This window comes from Crocuta crocuta, unplaced genomic scaffold (genome assembly GCF_008692635.1).
Source record: "Crocuta crocuta isolate KB4526 unplaced genomic scaffold, BGI_CrCroc_1.0 scaffold309, whole genome shotgun sequence".
Taxonomy (NCBI): domain Eukaryota; kingdom Metazoa; phylum Chordata; class Mammalia; order Carnivora; family Hyaenidae; genus Crocuta; species Crocuta crocuta.
The window spans coordinates 1,322,677-1,328,676 of record NW_027531581.1 but is presented as its reverse complement, the minus strand read 5'-3'; the positions used below and the strand labels follow the sequence as shown (position 1 = coordinate 1,328,676).

The 6,000-nt window shown below is 34.7% G+C and overlaps 1 long non-coding RNA gene across 2 annotated transcripts in view; it reads left to right on the top strand.

Annotated features, from left to right (window-relative positions):
• Positions 1 to 6,000, top strand: part of LOC144238857 (uncharacterized) — a 122,627-nt gene that overhangs the window by 32,280 nt on the left and 84,347 nt on the right. For both annotated transcript variants that reach the window (XR_013337232.1, XR_013337231.1), the window contains exon 5: positions 2,130 to 2,257. This is a non-coding gene — a long non-coding RNA (uncharacterized LOC144238857). The remainder of the gene's footprint in view (positions 1 to 2,129; positions 2,258 to 6,000) is intronic.

Here is a 6,000-nt window from a genome sequence, read left to right as displayed (position 1 = left end):
CCTTTTTTTTTTTTTTTTTTTTCTGAGATAGTTCCAGAAGACACTATTCTATTTCCAGGAGGAAATAAAATTCTAAGATGTAAGTAGTTGATGCCTTAGAAATATAATAGTCACAGTCTTTGGGACCCCAGGTTCTAATTTCAGCTCCAACTCTGTGACTTTTTTGCAAAATACTTAACCTCTCTGGAACTAACTGGTAAAATAAAGGAAATTATTTTGGAGTAGAGACTGAATTTTCCTCCAGAATTCATTCTCTCTGTTTATCTTTTGTAGATGAGCTCTATGTGTCAGGGGCAGATTTATCTTTTGAAAGTGTTAAGGAGAAAAAAAGGATATAAAATAAATAAATGAATAATTTCCTAGCTCCCCCTTCCCCAGGGCCTTGGAAGAAGCTCTAAAGGTTATACCACATTAATTTTGCAGTGATTCCTGATAATTCTACCTTAATCAATTGCATTATAAACACACATTATTTTAGTAGGGCTTCTGGTCTCCCAGATAGAGACTACATTTCTTAGCCTGCTTTGTTACTGTGACTATCTGACCTTGTTCTAGCCAAAATGGGTACAAAAATGATACTTGCAGCTTTCAGATAATATCATTTAAAAGCCCTGATTATTTTCCATTTTATTTTTTTCCTTTTTTCCACTGGCTGGGAAATGGCAATAGCTGGATCTGGAAAATGGCACCATCTTGGACCTGGAGGTAGAAAGTCTACCTTGAGTCTGGCACAGCCCTCTTGGAATCACCCCATGTACTAAATTTTCCTTGAAAAAGAAATAAGCCTGTATTTTTTAAAGAAAATATATATTTGGGTCTCTGTTAGTATCTAAGCATATATCCTAATAAATATAAATACCTATGTATAAAATTTTTTGAGGGTCAAAAGATATAGTGCAGGTAAAATGCTTGTATACGGTACTCTGCAAATACTAGCTTTCTTGCAGATAGAATTTTTTAACTATCTAGTTTTGTTTAGGCAAATAAGTAATCCTAAGATCAATAGAGAGATTAATCCTTGGATAATTTTAAACCAAAGTCTTTCTAAAATTTAATTCAATAAACAGTTTCTAGGTTTAAAATAAAATTACTTTAACATGTAATCTAATAAACAGTTATTAAGTGTCATCATTGTGCCAGGAACTGTGCAAGCATCAGAAATACAAAATTAAATATAGTTTAGTATGATAAGCATACTAATTGAGCATGTATATTGATAGCCTAGATGCAAAAGTGAAACATAATTGTACAGTTATTCAGATAAGAAAATATGAGATAAGTATTATTTCCTTGTCTGCATAACCATATGATGTATTTAATTTATGCCTTCATGTTTTATTAGTTGTGGTTTTTCAGTATATAACTGAATTTCTATAATAGAAAAGGTGATACGTTTTAATTACCATCAGGATCTAGTATATGTATTTTTCACTATAGCAATCATGTTCTTACTTCTTTTTTTTTTTATTTTTCAGACATTTATTTTTATTTTTATTTTTTTTTACAAATAGTTTATTGTCAAATTAGTTTCCACATAACACTCAGTGCTCATCCCCACAAGTGTCCTCCTCCATGCCCATCCTCCCTCCCCCCCACATCCATCAGTCTCATGTTCTTACTTCTAAACTATTAAGTAGTGTGTAGAATCGATTCAGTTTAATCATTATTGTTTACTAAAAATATAAGTTGACAGAAATTTACTTGTGTGTAGATAATTTTCAGTTATCTGAAAATAATATCTACATGGATTACTGACTATGGTATTTGTTTTCTTATCCTGTAAATGTATGTATTTATCCAACCTTTCTTTCCATAGTGTCTTTTCTGCCTCCTATATAGTTACTGCTATAGAGACCCAAACTATTCAAATATTGGCAGATAACATATTGTGATGAAGAGAAAGATAGTTGTATGTAAATGTTTTGATTCTTGATACCTAAGATGTAAGAGTAAATACAAATTTAAGTGGCTTAATTCAGTCTATGAAAAATAAGGGAAGAGATAGCCTACCTTCCCTTTTTTTAGACATTTACTTTAGAAATCTTGTGGTTATATTCCTTCTGTCTCTTTGAAATGTATGTAAATCTTTTTGAAGGCTAAGTAACCCTCTTGTTATTTTTACAATCCAGGGATATCCTCCTCTAGGATCTGGAAATGTAATCAGTAAGGAAGATAGTACTCCTATATCCCAGTTTCTGTGGGCAGATAGGAGGAGCCCAACCTTGGCCACGTTGCAGAACTACCTCCTGTCATTAAGGTAAGAATTTAATTTGTCTTTGGGTAAATTCAATTAACTAACACAATAAGTCATCTCAATTATCAGGTGAATTTAGAATGAACTATGTGTGACAAATGATGCTGTCAAGTCCTCTTCCTTGAACAATAGTTATTGTTTACCTTGATAACACATATGAAATGCATTGTATCTGCTTCTCTCTGTAAGTGAGATTTCCTTCTGCCTTTGCAGTCTCTTAGTGGATTGCCAATTATGCTCATCATATTCTGGTGTAATGTTTATTCAGTAAGTATTTTATCTCCCACCTTTGTGGAAATGTTCTGGAAATGTTTTTCTGGATTGGCAGGAGGTTTTGTTTATATATTTCCCCAACAAAGATGAACACAGATATTATCCATTCATTGAACCATTTATATTTTTTTTGAGAGAGAGAGAGAGAGCCTGTGTGTGTGTGTGTGTGTGTGTGTGTTTGCACATGCACACATGTTTTTGGACAGGCAGAGGAAAAGGGAGAACGAGAATATCAAGGCAGGCTCCACACTGCCAGTGCAGCCTGATGCAGAGCTTGATCTCACCACTGTGAGATTGTGACCTGAGCCAAAATCAAGAGTTGCACACCCAACGACTCATATTTTTGAAATGTTGTTTGGGGCACTTGGATGCCTCAGTTGGGTAGGCATCTGATTCTTGATTTTGGCTCAGGTCACGATCTCACAGTTCATGAGTTTGCGCCCTGTGTCGGGCTCTGCACTCACAGTTCAGAGCCTGCTTGGAATTCTCTCTCTTCCCCTCTCTGCCTCTACTCATGCTGTCTCTCTCTCTCTCTCTTTCAAAATAAATCAACAAAACTTTAAACAATGAAAATGATAAAGTATTCTTGAATGTCCAAAAACTATTTTAAAATAAAGTAATGAAAATCTCTATATATGCATATATCTACTGAATCATTTGAACTGTTATAAGTAAAAAACAGTAGATTATCATCAATTTCATGTGTTACAACATAAATTATGTAAGTATAGAGAAATGTGTGGAAGATTAAGCTGTTAAAATCAACTAGTTAGTTGGGGAAAGATTATTACATTTTATTTTATATATCCCATATTTTATATCTTGTTGAAATAAACTTGTATTATGCTTTTCTCTTATTTTACAAAGAATGAAATGACTAGGCAACAATGTTGATTACATTTGCAACATAAACATTAATCAATGCACAGACACTTTCCCTTTATATATAAATATATACACACAGACATATATATACATATGTATACATACATATATATGTATAATGACATATGATACTTTCAGATTATATCCTTAAAAAATGCTGTTTGTCCTTCATTTCCTTCTTTCCTTTTCCACTGGCCAGGAAATGGCAATAACTTTATTACATATATCTTTTACATATATAAAAAGATATATCTTACAAGTTAGGCTATGTAAATATGTGTTAAATAAAAAATGCATGAATAAATGAATGACAATAGTCAGAGAAGGTTTTTGAGGAATAGTGATGATTTAAAGAAGTTAAACTGGAATGAACTGACAGATGTTTGAGGGTAGAAAAATAGAAACAGTATAAATAAAAAAAAATTTTAAGTTTGGCCAATAATAAGGCAGGTAAAGTATCAGTTTAATATCAGTTTAAAAAGACCTTTTTGCACAGTAGACTCTAATAGTAGTATCTTGAGAAACTCAACAGAAGACCATTGGGGAAGGGAAGGGGAAAAAATAGTTATAAACAGAGAGGGAGGGAGGCAAACCATAAGAGACTGTTAAAGACAGAGAACAAACTGAGGGTTGTTGGGGGTTGGGGAAGGGGGAAATGGGTGATGGGCATGGAGGACGGCACTTGTTGGGATGAGCACTGGGTGTTGTGTGTAAACCAATTTGACAATAAATTATATTTAAAAAATAAAAAGAGATCTTTTTGTAGTTGTGAGTTCCTGGAGCAAGCACATTTGCACGTTTATTAACAGTATTTTTGGTGGCATAGAATTGAAGAGGCAGACAGGATAACTAGAAGCTGCAGATCACTGAGAAAGCAGGTCCTAGTCTTCAACTGGTTCATACAGAGATCCTATATTATTATGAAAAAGAAAAGTCTTCAAATGTAGGTCTGTTTGCAAATTTGTTAGAGGACTAAGAGGATCTCTGCTGATGATGACTTTTCTGTTTCTGTGAGGGATGGAGAGAAGATAAGATGCATCTGTCGTTAATGCTGAAGTGACTCTTGCTGAGCTTAGTATCTTCACAAGCAGAGATGGTATCTTACATTCTTTCAAAGTTAAAACTTTTAGTTGTCATTTGCATATTTGGCTAATAATTCCAAAGCCTAGTCATTTAACCAGCTTACCTAGGAAAGATGGTTTTTGCACTTAGTTACACATCACCAAATAAGCTTTATCTGGACATCCCTGGTGCTGATCACAGATCAGCAGCCTTTTCTCCCCTTTTCCTCTTGGTGAGTTCCTAGTTAGCATCCTTGGTTTTCTTCCCTCAATTGGGTCCACAGAAAGGAGATGAATTCTGGATTCTTTTTTTCCCAGAGGCTCTGTATCTATTGGTGTTCAGTGAGGAAACTAGAAAAAAATCCATCTATTTCACAGAACAAATGGCTTAATAGAGGGGATTAAAAAAAAAACATTAAAAGGTTGGGAACAAAGAGGTTAGGGAAGCCACTGTATCATTTAGGAAACCAGAAAATGTTCAGATTATAAAAAATCAATGCCACTGATTTCACTGCCTCCTGCATTAAAGCAGGTGATTTCCTTGGAGGACACCAGGAAGCTGCTAGAAAAGCCTTGGTAATTGCCATCCACAGCCATGAGAATAATAATTGCTTTTGCTTTTCGTATCCCTTCCAGAATTATACTAGTGCCTCTCATTGGCAGAATCTAACCTAAGACCATACTGGCAGGATTCTTGAAAATGTAGTTCCCAGGCTTTCAGCTCCTATGATAAAAGGAGACCAGAGAAGAAGGAAAATGGGGCAGAGTGGCCAACTCAGTTTCACACAATCCAGCACATTTCTCAGCCAGATTACTCACATTCTTTCCCAGGGAGCAGTTCCCATTTGACCTACAGTAGGAGATGCTGAGTATGTGTTCTCTGAATGAAACAGTGCCAATTCAGGGGAGACCCCAGTACAAATTTATGCCAGTGAGTTGAAGCTAGTAAAGCATTAGAGGGCAAGGTTGATTTGCCTCTAGTTGCCGTTATCACACAGCTCCTTAGCAGCAGCCCAAAGGGCATGGCAAATTAGTGTAGGAGTCATTTGTAGAGTTGCCAAGCAGAAACTTAGTAATCTATCTATGCTTCTCCTGACCTCCACCAAGTTGTCTGAAAGCCAAAATAGGGGGAAAGGAAGTACTGATTTCAAACACTAAACAATTGCCTTCAAGAATAAGTTACACTTCTCCTTCTCTAAAGGTAGCTCTGTTGTGTGTAATAATTTAGTGAAAACAATTTGTAAGAAAGGTCAAAATAAAAACTTTATAGATGAGATTGCTTTGAAGATTTTGACTTAAAGCAACTTTGTGAACTAATACTGTATGAAAGTAGAATTTTAAGAAAGTTTGAGCAGGATGCAAACAGTATCTTTACTCGGGATATTATACTAAGTAGTCCACAAGGAAGCATTACAGTTAAACTTAGTAGAGAAACTTTGGGAAAGCTGAGAATACTATAATAAAATCAGTGAGTTTTATGAAACCATGATCAACCTCTTCAATTTTATGAAATGTCAAGAATTTTTT